Genomic DNA, 15978 nt, shown 5'->3' with positions numbered 1-15978 from the left:
AAATAAATCCTAAGGTTATGGCTCTAGTGTGCATTTTATGATTTGGTTAATAGACCATTCAGTTATGGTTTTAGATAAAAGTGAAATTTTGCAAGCAAGTTAATGGGCTTAGGTCTTCAATATTACGGTTATGTAATTTTAAGTTCTAATTTGATTATGGAAGTTTCAAACAAGTTGGCAATTTATTTCAAAGAATCTCTTGTGTTTAGTGCCATAATGCTAGATAGTCCTCATGCCATATTACAATTAAATGGCAATATAAAGGTAATTGCCAAACTGAATTATAGTTTTTGTGAATTATTTACTTGAAAAATATTTCCATTTTCTATCAAAGACCTTTCATGTAAAGGAAACGAGTCAGAAAGATTTTTATTTGTTCATGGGAAGTTTTGAGATGTGTTCAAATGCATAGAAACTGTTGCAAAGCAGATGTAAAATATGACAAGGTGGTGTATGGATAATTTATGGACTTCCAGTTACTTTGTATAATTCATAATCTACCTCCCCAGTCTAGTAACTTCCTCAGTCTCAGCGAAAACTGTTTTGAGGTGGTCTTATAACTTTTGTTTAATCTCTCTCAAGAAAAGCACTTTTGTATGCTGTTCTTAGATATTTATGGTCTCATCATTTGGTAATGCTTAGTTTCTATGTGCCTTCCTCTAAAAGGTTTTTTTTTTGTTTTTCTTTCGGTTATCTGTAATCTTTATGTATTGTCTTACTACATAAAATCATGGTGATGAAATTTTCTTGCCAGTAATATATTTGATGTCTATGTGTGTCGAATACTGTTTTTGGTAATAAAGTTTAAAAAAAAAAATTCTTGCATATCAGAACCCTTGGATTAACTACACTAAGTCTTCAGTTTACTTTACCATTCAGAGCAGTGCTTTCATTCTGACGTGAACTTAACACGTTATTTGTTCCGTAACCGAAATATAAACCACGCTATTTACATAGGGTATTACTTTCGGCGTAGCTGAATGACGAGCCATTAGATTTTTAACGAGGGTTAACTACCCTCTCGCTAGTTAGCGAGGGGGTAGGGGAGGGGTAGCTAGCTACCCCTCCCCCCTCACACGCCAGTGGACTGATTCACTTCACTTTTGGCTTAGGTGATGATCAGACGTGTCGGTGTCACCCTCGCATTTTTGACAGCCTTAATCTTTATTTGCTTTTTCTTGCAGCTTGTGTGTTTGGAAGTTGGCCTCTCTCTCTCTCTATCATTGCGGAAGTGCCCTGGCTTACCCGGCCGCCCTTGTGGGACATTCATGTCGGCGGTCAAGACGGACCCTCACACCTTGTGTCCGTACTGCAGATGTCAACGGTGTGATAGGGATAAAACTTGTAGTGAGTGTAGGGAGTTGTCTACCTCCCAGTGGGAGAGGTTTTCCCGACGACGTAAGAAGAAGTCTAGGCGTGACCTTTCTCCTTCAAGGGCTTCCTTGAAGAAGGAAGGTTCCAAAGACTCTTCTTCCGTTGCCCGAACCTCCTCCGAAGCTCCCACTCGATCGGTCTCTCGTGACAGGACGTCGAGTGGTAGCGTAGGCCATTCTTTTGTTGACCAAGCTCGGGGTTCGGGAGAGGGAGTTGCCTCCCATAGCGAGGCAGCTCCTCCTCCTCCTCCGGGGGAGGATATTGATAACTCTGTTGCTAATGATGATCTTTTGCAGCTTTGGGCTTCCTTGGGGCTTAAGGGCTCGCCCTCCAGGGAAGCCCTGTTTGACCTGATCCTGTTGGGTGCACCTGTCAAACAGTCGCCGGTAATAGCAGAGGTAGATCCTCTATCTATTGTCGACTTTGTTGTGGCAGAGGCTTCCGACGGGTCGGGTCAAACCCCTGCTGTTGTTGCGGATGTTGCTGAAGGCTCAGTTCCCCCCTCCGAACATCCTTCGAGGGAGGAGCTGAGTCCAACGGTCTCTCCTGCGGGTGATTCTCCCCCTCGGGGGAGTTCACTGACAGACTCCTCTTCGGAGGACCGACGATGGTGTTGCTACCCCTCGAGGTCGTCTTCGCCGTAAGGCTTGCCCTCCTCTTCGCCGTAAGGCTCGCCCTCCTCTTCGCCGTAGAGGCCTTCCTTCTCCCTACAAGGGAGTTAGGAGGCGCCTCTTCGGTTCATCGCCTTCGACGTCCCCCGAAGAAGATCCTCCTCGACGTGAGCAGACCGTTGCAGGTGCATCTCTAGACCTCTCAGCAGATCGTTCGCGATCTCCTACGCCTGCCAGACCTGGGAGTTTTCCTTCTCCGTTCCTGGACGCAGATGCGCAGTGGGCGCCAACGCACCCCGTTATCCAACGGGCACCGGTCCCTTCGGGGCAAAAGGGCTTATCTCACAATGTGAGTAAGTCCCTTAAGTGCCAGGTTTTACCTGCGTGCCCACGATCTCCTGTGCGCAGTGGCGCGCAAGCGCTCTCCTGCTGTAGCTGAGGACCAGCCCTCTTCGGACTCAACGCGCCAGCGATCTCCTGTAGCTGAGTCATCTCGCCGTAGATCTCCTGCGCGCCAGTGCTCACCTGCGCGCCAGCGCTCACCTGCGAGCTAGCGCTCACTTGCGCGTCAGCACTCTCCTGCTCGTCAGAGATCTGTGCGGCAGCGCTCTCCTGCTCGCCAGAGCACATCTGCGCGCCATGCGCGCCCACGTTCTCCTGAGCGCCCACGATCACCTACTCGCCAGTGCACATCTGCGCGCCCTGTTCCTGATGCGCGCCCACGATCTCTGGATCTGGGCGCAGGCAAGGAGATTCTTCCTTCGCCTCCTCGCCTACGATCACCTGCGCGCCCTCAGATCTCGCCCACGCGCCAGCCATCGCCTGCTCGCCATCACGCGCACTCACCTGTGCGTACTTCTAGATTGGAACGAGACACTGTGCAGGCTACTACTACTTCTGGTCCTGCGCCCCAGCTCTTTTCTCCTGACCGCGCACCTGCGCGCCAGCAATCTCCTGCGCGCCCGCGCGATCCTTCGCCTGCGCGCAAGCGCTCTCCAACGCACCCACACTTCTGTTCGCCGAAGGTCTCCTACGCGCCCACGCACTATCTCTTCTGTGCGCAGTCGGTCACCTTCTCGCCCTACGCGCCATCGCTCGCCAACACGCCATCGCTCGCCTGCGCGCCGTCTTTCTCCCGGCTGCCAGCGCTCCCCCTTAAAACCGCGCACACCCTCACCTGCGCGCCCATGCGCACTTTCGCCTGCGTGCCCACGCGCCCACTCGCCCGCACGCCCACGCGCCCACTCGCCCGCACGCCCACGCGCCCTCTCGCCTGCGTGCCCTCTCGCCCACGCGCCCCCTCGCCCACGCGCCCACACGCACCCGCGCTTTCATTTCCCCGCGCGCATGTGCGCCAACGTTCGCCCGCGTACGAACCTGCGATTTTACCATCGCGCGAGCGCCATGGCGATCTCGACCGCGATTCCCGCCAGGTTTCGCAGCACGGGCAACCTTGCGAGTCTTCAGGAGCGCGTACTTCCAGATCATTGTCTTCACGATCTCCCCCCCGTAAGCGCAGAACAGCGCACTTGCAAGAGGAGGAAAAATCTTCAGAGAGGTCTAGGCAACACTCTTCATCTTCTTCTTTTCAGGCAGGCCCTGTGGTGTCTACTCCAAAGGATCGCCCGATCCCCTTCCCTCCAGTGGGAGTCGCTGACACTGCGTCTGTCAGCCGTCAGCCTTGGTTTGGGTCCCTGTTCAGAGCGGTCGTCCAGGCTGTTAAGCCGGCCCTCGCTGATCTGGGCCTCAAACCAACGGCAGCCTCGTCTCTGCTGAAGAGGAAGAGAGGAGTAGACTTCGTGGTGACTTTTCCTAGGGTTAAACTGGCTCCTAAGAAGTCCGTCAGGAAGGCCCCTCCCCCCTCTCAGACGTTTTCTCCTTCTCCTGTGGACGAAGCCTTTCCGTCCTCTGGAGAATCCAGCGAGGTGAGACATTCTCCCATGGCACCAATGGGAGGAACCCCACCTCGAGTAGGAGAATCGTTCCCTGTGTGGGCAGAGAGGAGCCCTCAGACTTCTTTACTGGAGTCCTGTATCCATACTAGGAGGGAGCCCAAGGACTCGAAGACTGTCCCAAAGTCTTCTTCCTGGATTCGACCAGAGCCAGAAAGACCCCAGGAGAACGTCCACGTGTCCCCCCAAGTAGAGCAGTTGGGGACAGGAGACTTTGCTGCCAGTCCACCAGGAGGAGAGCAGCATGAGTCGGAGCATGCACTCAAAAACCCTCGAAGGCCAGCGTGGCTCTGCCCTGGTCCCAGGGGGTAAAGAGCGCCAAAGACAAGGATGAACAGCTCTCCGAACTCGCCTCCTCCAGCCGTTCCTTTGCCGGTAACAAACTCCTCCCACCTCCTCGTGTACAACAGAGGAGGTACTTCGAGATCAGAGGGGAGCCTTGTATAGCTCTTCCTTTCCATCATTCTGTGGAAGAGCTTACCAGGGGAATTTCTCTTGTGAAACTCTCCTCCCGGCAGGTGACATTCTCGGCTACAGAGATCTTGAGCCAGTAGAAAGTCGCAAAGTGTGCCATGCAGGCCACTTCGTGGCTGGATGTCTGGGCATCCTGTTGCGATCCGAGGACTTGTCCAAGGAGAGCACCAGGAAGGCCATGGAGACTTTCCTCCTCTCGGGCACACGCACCATCGAGTTTCTGGCTCACCAAGTTTCGAACTTGTGGGCAAACTCCATCCTGAAGCGTCGTGATGCGGTGACCGAGAGGTTCCACTCGAAGGTCCCAGCCGTGGTTGTCTGCAAGCTCAGACACTCTTCTATCCTTGGAAAGAGCCTGTTTGAGCCCAAGGATGTGGAACGGACAGCTGAGAGGTGGAGGAAATCGAATCACGATTCTCTCCTCCAAAGGCCTCTTACATCCAGATCCTACAAGCCTCCAGCACCTCAACAACAACAGCCTTGTCAGTCTAGGACATCGAAACTGGCTCCGGCAGCAAAGGCAAAGGTGTCCAAACAGCAGCCCTTTCCTGTCAAAGACAAGAAGGGCGGAAAGTCCTCCAGGGGAGGCAAGAATCCTAGAGGAAGCGGCCGAGGCCGCAAACGCTAGGATTGGCAATCCCCCTGCATGTCCACCAGTGGGGGGATGCCTGCGAAGTTGCTCGTTCAGTTGGCAACAACTCGGGGCCGATTCCTGGACGATCTCCGTGATCAGCCAAGGATATCGCGTCCCGTTCATAACATCTCTACCTCCCCTGACAGCGAATCCAGTGTCGTTGAGCTCCTATGCCATGGGATCGGCAAAGGGGCTAGCCCTTCGGGCAGAAGTCGAGACCATACTCAAGAAGGATGTTCTCCCAGAGGTCGTCGACGGCTCCCCAGGCTTCTTCAGTCGACTTTCTTGTAAAGAAGGCGTCTGGAGGCTGGAGACCCGTCATTGACCTCTCAGCCCTGAACAAGTTTGTCAAACAAACTTCGTTCAGCATGGAGACAGCAGACACGGTCAGACTTGCAGTGAGACCGCAAGACTTCATGTGCACACTGGATCTGAAGGACGCGTACTTCCAGATCCCAATCCATCCGTCTTCCAGGAAGTACTTGAGATTCAGCCTAGACAACAAGATCTACCAGTTCAAGGTGCTGTGTTTCGGTCTCTCCACAGCACCACAGGTGTTCACCAGAGTGTACACCCTGATATCGTCGTGGGCACACAGGATCGGCATCCATCTCCTTCGCTATCTGGACGACTGGCTGATCCTGGCAGACTCGGAGTCGACCCTTCTTCGACACCGAGACAAGCTTCTGGGACTTTGCCAAGATCTAGGGATCATGGTAAATCTTGAGTAGTCTTCTCTGCTTCCATCTCAATGACTGGTCTATCTAGGCATGATATTGGACACCAATCTCCACAAAGCCTTTCCATCAGACGACAGGATAGCAAGGCTGAGGAGGGTCGCAGATCCTTTCCTCAGACGAGAAGAGCTTCCAGCCCAATCTTGGTTACGTCTCCTAGGTCACCTGTTTTCCTTGGCCCGTCAAGTTCCAAACGGCCGCCTCAGGATGAGATCTCTGCAATGGCTGCTCAAGTCCTGGTGGAATCAAGGCCACGATTCCCCCGGACGTTCTGGTCCCTATGGGTCCTGCGGAACGGACGGACCTGCAGTGGTGGTTGACCGACGAAAACCTTCGAAAGGGAGTGGATCTTCTCGTCCTCCCCCCGGATTTGATGCTGTTCTCGGACGCGTCAAAAGAAGGGTGGGGGGCCCACGTTCTGAACCAGAGGATCTCAGGCTTATGGTCAGAATCAGAAAAGTACCTCCACATCAATCTGCTAGAAATGAAGGCCGTATATCTGGCTCTTCAACAGTTCCAACAGATCCTGGCGGGTCACTCCGTGGTGGTGATGAGCGACAACACCACAGTAGTGGCTTATATCAGCAAGCAGGGAGGTACCTTTTCACAACAGCTATCCCATCTTGCAGTAGAGATACTGAGATGGACCGAAGTCCACTCGATTTCACTATCAGCTCGCTTCATTCCGGGCAAAAGGAATGTGCTCGCCGACAGTCTGAGCAGAGCATCGCAGATAGTGAGTACCGAGTGGTCTTTGGATCCTCTAGTAGCCAACAAAGTCCTGACTTTGTGGGGTTCCCCGACAGTGGACCTGTTCGCGACAGCCTTGAACTTCAAGCTGCCGCTGTACTGCTCCCCAGTCCCGGACCCCAAGGCACTCTGGCAAGATGCCTTCCAACAACAGTGGGACAACATTGATGTCTACGCCTTCCCACCGTTCTGTCTGATGAGAAGGGTGCTCAACAAGACCAGACTATCGGTCAACCTGTCAATGACCTTGATAGCTCTGCTATGGCATCATGCAGAGTGGTTCCCGGACCTTCTGCAGCTCCTGACGGAACTCCCGAAAGAACTTCCCCCTCGACACAAGCTACTCAAGCAACCACACTGTAACATCTTCCACAAAGCCGTAGCATCGCTTCGACTTCACGCCTGGAGACTATCCAACATCTCCTCACAGAGAGAGGCTTTTCGCAACAAGTTGCGGAGAGGATGTCTCGACACCTGCGAAAGTCATCTGCAGGGGTCTACCAGGCGAAGTGGAGTCTTCTGTGGTTGGTGTCGTGGGAGGGGTATCTCTCCCCTCGATGCCACTATTCCAGCAATAGCGGAGTTTCTTGTATATTTGCGGGAGGAAATGCGCCTTTCGGTCTCGGCGGTGAAAGGTTATCGCTCAGCCTTAAGCCTGGCCTTCAGGCTGAAAGGAATAGACATTTCTTCCTTGCTGGAACTTTCTTTGCTCATACGAAGCTACGAACTTACCTGCCCTTAATCGGAAGTGAGACCTCCTCCAGGGAACGTGATTCGGGTTCTCAGGGCTCTTAAGAGACCTCTGTTCGAACCATTACGCCAGGCTTCTGATCGTCACCTGACTTGGAAGACGGTGTTCGTTCTCGTCCTGGCTTCAGCCAAGCGTGTCAGTGAACTTCATGGTCTCTCGTACGACGTTGCCCATTCAAGGGGATGGGGAGAGGTAACGTTCAGGTTCGTCCCTGAGTTTGTAGCTAAGACTCAAAATCCAGGAGTTCCGGACCCACGGTTCGACTCCTTCAGGATTTTGAGTCTTCGTTCTGTAATAGATGACTCAGACCTTCTCCTACTATGCCCAGTAAGGAGTCTGAGGCGTTATCTTAAAAGAACAGCTGCAGTTCGTCCTCGCGTGCAAGCCCTGTTTGTGAGCACAGGAAGGACGAAGAGGAGGGTCACCAAGAATACCATCTCAGCTTGGATTCGAAGGGTCATCCATCATGGCCTGAATCCAGACCCTCCTCCGTCACGTCGCCCTAGAGCACACCATGTCAGAGGCATTGCAACGTCTCTGGCATTCAAGAGAAACTTCTCTGTGACGCAGGTTCTACAAGCTGGGGTCTGGAAGCGTCAAACGACCTTCACAGCCCACTACCTGCAGGACGTGACCCACAGGAGTCTCGATACTTTCTCTATCGGCCCTCTGGTGGCTGCACAACAGCTGGTCTAACCTCAGGCTCCTTAATGGACAGGTAGCAGAAAGTTGAGGGCATTGTTACCCGGTTTTAGTCTGCATGAATGAAAAAGTATGTCTGGCCCTTACTCTTTTCTTCATCCTCCCCTCTCTTGGGGAAAGCAGCATCCTGGGTTCTCTGCATAGCTGCCCTCAAACCTCTGCAAGTAAACCATGCTTCCTTGCATTCCTAGTATTAATATAATACTGTCGCGTCCCCCATACCCTGACGAGGTGGTATTGGGAACGTCCTAGCCTAGAATTCCATCTAAAGGACTTCAGGTCAACTTCCTAGGACGAGTCACACCTCATTCCTTCACACACAAGCTTATGTAGGCCGCACGTTCCTTGCAGAGCAAGGAATTTGTGAGGTGCAGGGACTCCTTTTCTCGAGTGCTACTCATTCGGATTCTAAGTCCCCAGGCAAAAGCCAAAGCCAGTAAGGCTGGGACTTAAGACACCCTATGTAAATAGCGTGGTTTGTATTTCTCTTACGGAACAAATGACAAATTAGGAGATAATTTGTATTTTTCCTAACCATACAAACCTTAGCTATTTACACATATTTGCCCGCCAGCCCTGTCCCCCAAGGCAAGTCCTACCTCTAAGTGAAGTGAATCAGTTCACCGGTGTGTGAGGGGAGAGGGGTAGCTAGCTACCCCTCCTCTACCCCCTCGCTAACTAGCGAGAGGGTAGTTAACCCTCGTTAAAAATCTAATGGCTCGTCATTCAGCTACGCCGAAAGTAATACCCTTTGTAAATAGCTAAGGTTTCTATGGTTAGAAAAAATACAAATTATCTCCGAATTTGTCATTTTTTGTGTGCTTCAAACAGCCTGATTTTTAGTAAGGAATGAGATCTATAGACTGACTAAGGTGTGGGCCTTTGTTTAGTCATCTCTACTCGTGCAAGATCCAGAAATTGGAAGCAAGATGACTTGTAATGCCAAATTTTGATGTACTGTATTTCAAACTGGTTGTATACAGAAGTTCTACTATATTTTGGACAGAATAGGATATGCTGGAAAAGGTAACACAATGACTTGAACACGCATACTGTAGGGCAATTGAGGGAATTAAAGATCATGGAAATTTAGTATGGTCGAAATCCCCATACACAATTAAAAGGATATTCTAACTGGTATGTATAATACAAAATATGTATACAAGAGAGAATGGAGATAACCTTCAAAGAAGCAAATTTAAAACCAAAAGAAAATAATTTCAATAAGTCATCATAGGAGCTAATGTACAGAAGAGAGTCAATAAAAAAAGACTAGTTGTTCCGTAACCGAAATACAAACCACGCTATTTACATTGGGTTTACCTTTCGGCGTAGCTGAAATGGCGAGCCATTAGAATTTAACGAGTGTGTATTACCCCCGCGCTAGTTAGCAGGGGGGTAGGGGAGTGGTAGCTAGCTACCCCTCCCCCCCTCACACACCGGTGAACTGCTTCACTTCACTTTTGGCTCGGACAATGGACAGACGTCTCTGTCTTTGTCCTCGCTTGGCAGCCATTGTTTGTTTTGTCTTTACTTAATCACTTACTTTTCTTTTACTCAATATATATGTAAACATTTTTTCGTGTTTATGTATATATTTGAGTATAGAAATCAGTAAGTTTCCTTTTCAGAGTTTGTGCTTGTGTGTGTAGTGTACGTTATCTCCGTGGAGCCCTCGGCAGTTAGGCCACCATGGCGTACTGTAATTTCATGGGTCGTGATCGAGTTTGACTACTGTCTTTCTCTCTCTCTCTCTCTCTTTGAGGTCGTTCACCCTTTTACTACGTTACTTTTACTACGTCTGAGTAGCTTCCTTCCCGTGTGGGTGGGGTTGCTACGCCATACGTTTTGTCTCAATTAGTTTATGAATCTAATTGTATTTGTTGATTTTTCAGCTTTTGTAGAACGATTCCCTTCGGGGTTTTCGTTCTTTCTTTAGTGTTCATTCATTTTTAAATTACATAATTACATAGTTACATAGTTACATAATTATAATTGTTATAATTCTGTTATAATGGGCTACCCCCCAAAATTGGGGGAAGTGCCTTGGTATATGGATGGATAATTCTGTGTTGGTTACAGTTCTCCTTCCGTGAGTGTAAGTGGTTGTGAGGGCACGTGCCTGTTGTGTAATTCTTGTTTTCCTTTCCCTCGGGATTCCTCTTCGGAGCCTTCCCGGGGGAATGAATGTTAACTAATGATTTTGGTTTTTATTTTTCACAGTTACCGATCTAGTTCGTTTCTGTAATGTGACAACGGAGTGAGCTGTCTTGTTGAGACCTGGGGATTTGGCTGCTGCTGCCTCCCCTATAGACCTTCGTCAGGGGCGTGTCTCCTTCTCCTGGAAGTACTCCTGTGACGATTGACGGCTCTCCAGTTCATTTTAGAACACTCAGGAGGCTCGCCTCCTTGGGTGGGTATCTTTCCTTCCGAGGGAAGTTTTCCTGTCCAGGCTTGAGTTTTTCCCCTTTGGGGGGTTCTTCTCTTGCCATTTTTTCATGCGACTATGCTCTTGGTGCTGAGCGGTCGCACCTGCAGTTACGCTCAAGGGGCTGGGCAACTGCAGGAGCCTCTCTTTGGAGGATTGCTCTTTTTAGGTCACTGGCTGACCCGTCTCTTCTACGAAGTGTTTCTCTTTCGTTCGCGAGAGAGTACACTCATAGAGACTCCTCTTCGGAGGACTCTTCTGCTATTGTTGCTGTTGGCCGCCTTCGCCGTAAGGCTCACCGTCCGCTACGTCGTAAGGGCCTCCCGGCTCCCCATAAGGGTGCTAAGAGGCGCCTTTTTGAATCTCCGTATGCAGTCTGCCGCTCCTTCCTCTTTATATCTCTCCGGGGATCGATCTCCAACGCCTTCTTGACCTTCCACCCCTGGTGCAGATGGACAGCAGTCTGACCTCGTCTTCCGACGGACAACGGTCCCTTCGGGGCAAAGGGTTGCCTCCCACGGGGGTGCTTCCCTTGCGTGTCAGGGTTCCCCTGCACGCCCTTCTGCAGTGTTAGCGCACAGGCGCTCTCCTCAGTGTTAGCGCATAGGCGCTCTCCTGCTCGTCAGCGTTCTCCTGATCGCTAGCGCTCTCCTGTTCGCCAGCGCTCTCCTGTTCGCCAGCGCTCTCCTGTTCGCCAGCGCTCTCCTGTTCGCCAGCGCTCTCCTGATGATCATCGCCCACTGCGGTTGTTCCTGTTGTGCGTCCTGCGCGCCATCGGTCTCCTGAACGCTCTAGATCTCCTGCCCGTCAGAGCGCACCAGTGCTTCCAGTTCCTGATTCGCGCTCAGGATTCCACGCGTCACCCTTCTGCTCGCCAGCGATCTCCAGCTCGCCAGCGACCATTGACGCGTCAACGTTCGCCTGCTCGTCAGCGATCTCCTACGCGTCAACGATCGCCATCGATCATCCACGCGTTTCAGGTCCCCTGGACACCATCAGTAGCGATCTAGCGCTCGCCTGCTGTGGACGATCTCCGGTAGCAGAGTCTTGCCGTAGATCTTCCTCCTGCTCGCCAGCGCTCACCTTTACTTCTGTCCTTCTCTGCGCCAGCTTTCTTCAATCGCCAGCGCACATCTGCGCGCCCTTTCCTGCCATGCACCAATGGGCGCCAACGGTTTTTCCTGACCGTCCAGGATCGCCTGTTTGACAGCTCGCTTCAGCGCTCACCTTCCTGAGGCACCTGCGCACCTTTTGTTTAGCGCGATGCGCGCTAACCATCCCTAGTCTCTTACGCGTCAGCGATCGCCTACGCGCCCCGCGCGATTCTTCGCCTGCGCGCTAGCGTTTTGTTAACGCACCACCGCTCGCCAACGCGCCGTCGCTTGCCAACGCACCATCGCTTGCCGACGCGCCATTGCTTGCCAACGCACCTTCACTCGCCTACGGGCCATCGCTCGCCAAGACGCGCCTTCGCTCGTTAACGCGCCATCGCTCGTCAACGCGCCATCGGTCTCCCGACCGCCTGCGCTAACCCGCGCGCCCACGTGCCTGTGCGACCACACGCCCGCGCGACCGCACGCCCACGCGCCCGTGCACATGTGCTCCAATGTTCTCCCGCGCGCGAACCAACGGTATTCCATCGCGCGGACCGACGGTGTTCCGTCGCGCGAACCGACGGTGTTCCGTCGCGCGAACCGACGGTGTTCCGTCGCGCGAACCGACGGTGTTCCGTCGCGCGAACCGACGGTGTTCCGTCGCGCGAACCGACGGTGTTCCGTCGCGCGAACGCCGGGTCGATTCCTGCAGTATCCATTGCTCGCCTGTGAACTTTCGGATTCCGACCACCAGCTCTCGCCCTTCCTACCACGCTCGCCCTCCTTCTGCGCTCCCTCGCGCACTTCGTCTGCGCTCCTGCGTGCCCGCGCATGGGCGCTTCCACGTTCGGCCACGCCCAAACCATTGATTTACCATCGCGCGAGCGCCAGGGCGATTGCGACCGCGATTTCCGTCGGGGTTTCGCAACATGGCCAGCCTGGCGAGTCTTCTGGAGCGTATTTCCAGAACACGGTCTTCACCCCGTAAACGCAGAGCAGGGCACATGCAAGAGCAGGAAGAATCTTCAGGGAGGTCTGAGCAACATTCTTCTTTCCAGAACCTGGGTTAGCCCTTCCTCGTCATTCCCTGGAAGGGTCTTGCCAGGGAGCTTTCCGTTCGAGATTTCTCCGTCGGGCAAGGGGTGACTGGTTTAGCCCTTCCTCTTCTCCATCTCGTGGAAGGGGCTTACCAGGTCCTTTCCCTCCTCGGTTGCAACCCGAGGTTTTGTACAAGTAAGCTCCAGGAAGATCATGGGTACTTTCCTCCTCTCGGGCTCAAGCACCTTGGCGTTTCGTCGCCAAGTTTCGAACTTTCGGGCAAACTCGATGTTGGACCATCTAGACGCAGTGTCCGAGGGCTTCCTCTCGGGTGTCTCATCCGTGGATGTCGACAAGCTCAGACACTCTTCCATCCTTGGGAAGAGCTTGTTTGTGCCCAAGGACAGAGACATGGACAGCGGTTGTGCGGAGGAAGTCTACTTCCGTTTTCACTCCTCCAAGGCGCTTTCTTCCAGACCCTGCAGGCCTCCAGCGCCTCTTCTTTCAGCCTCGTCGGCCTAAGTTATCGGACCGGCTACAGCAGCTAAGACAGGGTGTCCAATAGCAGTCCCCTCCAGTCAGGGACAGGTAGCACGGGAGGCTCTCCCGGGGGGGCATAATCCTAGAGGGAGCGGCAGAGTTCACAAACTCTAGGATTGGCAACCCCCCCTTGCAGGTCTCACGCTGGGAGGATGCCTAAGGTTACTCATCCGGATAACAACTTCCCGATGCTGATTCCTGCACGATCTCCGTGATCAGCCAAGGATATCGCGCCTCGCTCTTACCATCTCTCCGTCTCTGTCAGCGAATTCAGTGTCACTGAACCTCTATGCCATGGGGTCGGCAAGAGTTTTGCCCGTTTGGGCAGAATGATCCATGCCTTAGGAGAAGGTCCTCCATAGGGTCGTCGACGGCTTCACCACCCGGCTTCTTCAGTCGATCCTTTCTCGTAGGAAAGCATCTGAGACGGGAGTTCCGTCGTCGACCTCTCAGCTCTGATCAAGTTTGTCGAACAAACTTCATCCAGCGTGGAACAGCAGAATCGATCAGACTGGTAACGAGGCGGCAGGACTCCTTAGGCCCTGGATCGGAAGGACGGGTACTTCCAGTTTCCATTCCATCCATCTTCCAGGAAGCTCGTGGAATTCAGCCTAGACTACAGGTGTTCCTGCTTAAGATGCGGTGTGGCGATCCCGCCGCGGCATCGCAGGTTTTTCCCCAGAGAACTCTCCCTGCTTTCCTCATGGCCGCTCAGGAGCAGGCTTCCGCCTCCTTTGCTTTTTGGAGGTCTGGTCAACTCCGGTAGGCTCGGGTTCGACTTTCTTCAACGCCGGGACAAGCTTCCGGGTCCTTACCATGAGTGAGGGATCATGGTAATTTGCTAGGAGCCTTCTCTACTTCTGCCTCAACATCTGGAGTATCTAGCCATGATATTGAGTCAACGGCCTTACCACGTTGAAAACACCGCTTCTTGTCCGATCAGCGAAGTTAAGCAACGTTGGGTCTGGTCAGTACTTGGATGGGTGACCGCCTGGGGACGCCAGAAGCTGTTGCCTCCTTCTCCGAGCCTTCCCTTCAGTTGACTGTGGCAAGGCTGAGGAGAGTCGCAGTACCTGTTCTCAGTCAAGCAGAACTTTCAGCCCTACCTTGGAACGTTTCCTGGGTCTCTTTTTCCTCATTGACCCGTCTAAAGTCCCGAACGGTCGCCTCAGGATAAGTTTCCTGTGAGGCGGCCCAAATTCTGGTGGTATCAACGCAACGATTAACCGGACTTTCTGGCCCCTATGGGACCAGCGGAACGTTTAGACCTGCAATGGGTGTTGACCTATGGAACCTCTTGATGGGAGTGGATATTCTCGTCCTTTCCCCACATTTTGATGCTGTTCCCGGACTCGTCAAAGAAAAGGGGGGGGGGGGGGGGTTGCATGTTCCGGTTCAGGCCTATAGTCAGGACCTGAAGGATACCTCTCCATCATTCAGGCAGGCTTAAGGGCCGTAGTCTGGCCCCTCTACAGATCCTACAGTTCCTGCCGAGTCGCTCCGTGCGCGACGACTTCATGGTACTGGCGTGTTCCAACCAGCAAGGGACGCATTTTCATACCTTTGCATCTTGCAGTAGAGATACTGAAATGATCCGAGGTCCTCTCAATACCACTATCGGCTCGCTCATTCCGGGCAGAGGAATGTTCTCTCCGACTATCTGAGCAGAGCCTCGCAGATAGAGAGTACCTGGGGGTCTTTGGCCTTTAGTAACCAGCAAGTCCTGGCGTGGGGGACCTGATCGCGACAGCCTGGAACTTCAAGCTTCCGCTGTCCTTCCCCCCAGTCTCAGACCCCAAGACTCTTTGGCAAGATGCTTTCCGGGGATGGTGGGACAACATCGATGCCTGCGTCTTCCCACCATTGTTGTCTGTTGAGGATGAGTCTCAACAAGACCAGGTTGTCTGTCAACCTTTAGATGGCCCTGAGAGCTCCACTGTGACTATACGCGGAACGGTTTCCGGACCCTCTGCTTCCCCTGACGGAACTCCCGGGAGAGCTTCTCCCACGACACAGGCTACTCAAACAACCACACTACAACATCTTTCACGAGCCGTTGCATCGCTTCGGCTTCACGCCTGGAGACACTACGCCGCCTCCTCAAGAAGAGACAACCCGCTACAGTCGCGGAGCGGAGGTCGCGTCACCTGTGATAGTCATCCGCAGGGGTCTACCAGGTGAAGTGGAGAGTCTTCTGTGGTTGGTGTCGTGGGAGAGATACCTCTTCCCTTGAGGCCTCTTCTCCAGCAATAACAGAGTTATTGCTTTTCGGCGAGAGGAAACTCCTTTCCGCTCTCGGCAGTGAAGCCTGTCGCTCAGCCTTTCCCTGGCTTTCAGGCTGAAAGGAATAGACTTTTTCCTTCCCGCTGGACCTTTCTTCGCTCATGCGAAGCTGCGAACGTCCCTGCCCCCAGTCGGAGTGAGACCTCCTCCATGGAGCATGGTTCGGACTCTTTAGTCCCTTAAGAGATCTTCTCAAGAACCATTACGACAGGCCTCTGATCGTATTCCGTCTTGGGGGACGGTGCTCCTGCTCCCTCTGGCCTCGGCCAGTGTGTAAGCAATCTTCTTGGTCTCGTAAGACTCCGCCCTTTCTAGAGAATAGGGGAAGGCAACATTCAGGTTCGCTCCTGAGTTGTTTGCTAGACTCAGAATTTTGGGGTCCCAGCCCTTCGGTCCAACTCCTTCAAGATTTCGAGTCACCATTCTGTATCAGATGACCCAAACCTTCTCCTTCTTGCCAGTAAAGGAATCGAGGGGTTATCTTTGAGGACAGCTGCAGTTTGTCCTCACGTGCAGCCGGGTTGGGAGCACTGGAAGGACACGGGAGAGTCAACAGTATACCTTTTCAGCTCGGACTCAAGGACATTCATCTCGACCTGAATCCAGACCC

General features: G+C 52.9%; 1 protein-coding gene and 1 pseudogene across 2 annotated transcripts in view; both read left to right on the top strand.

The window, feature by feature from the left end:
* The window catches only part of sfl (N-deacetylase and N-sulfotransferase sfl), a 158908-nt gene that overhangs the window by 109575 nt on the left and 33355 nt on the right, over positions 1–15978 (top strand). The window lies entirely within an intron of this gene.
* LOC137622121 (5S ribosomal RNA) lies at positions 13983–14101 on the top strand (annotated as a pseudogene).

The sequence above is a fragment of the Palaemon carinicauda genome, chromosome 28 (genome assembly GCF_036898095.1).
Source record: "Palaemon carinicauda isolate YSFRI2023 chromosome 28, ASM3689809v2, whole genome shotgun sequence".
In the NCBI taxonomy this organism is placed as follows: domain Eukaryota; kingdom Metazoa; phylum Arthropoda; class Malacostraca; order Decapoda; family Palaemonidae; genus Palaemon; species Palaemon carinicauda.
Note: the sequence above shows the minus strand (reverse complement) of the source record. Positions and strands in the feature narration are given on the sequence as shown.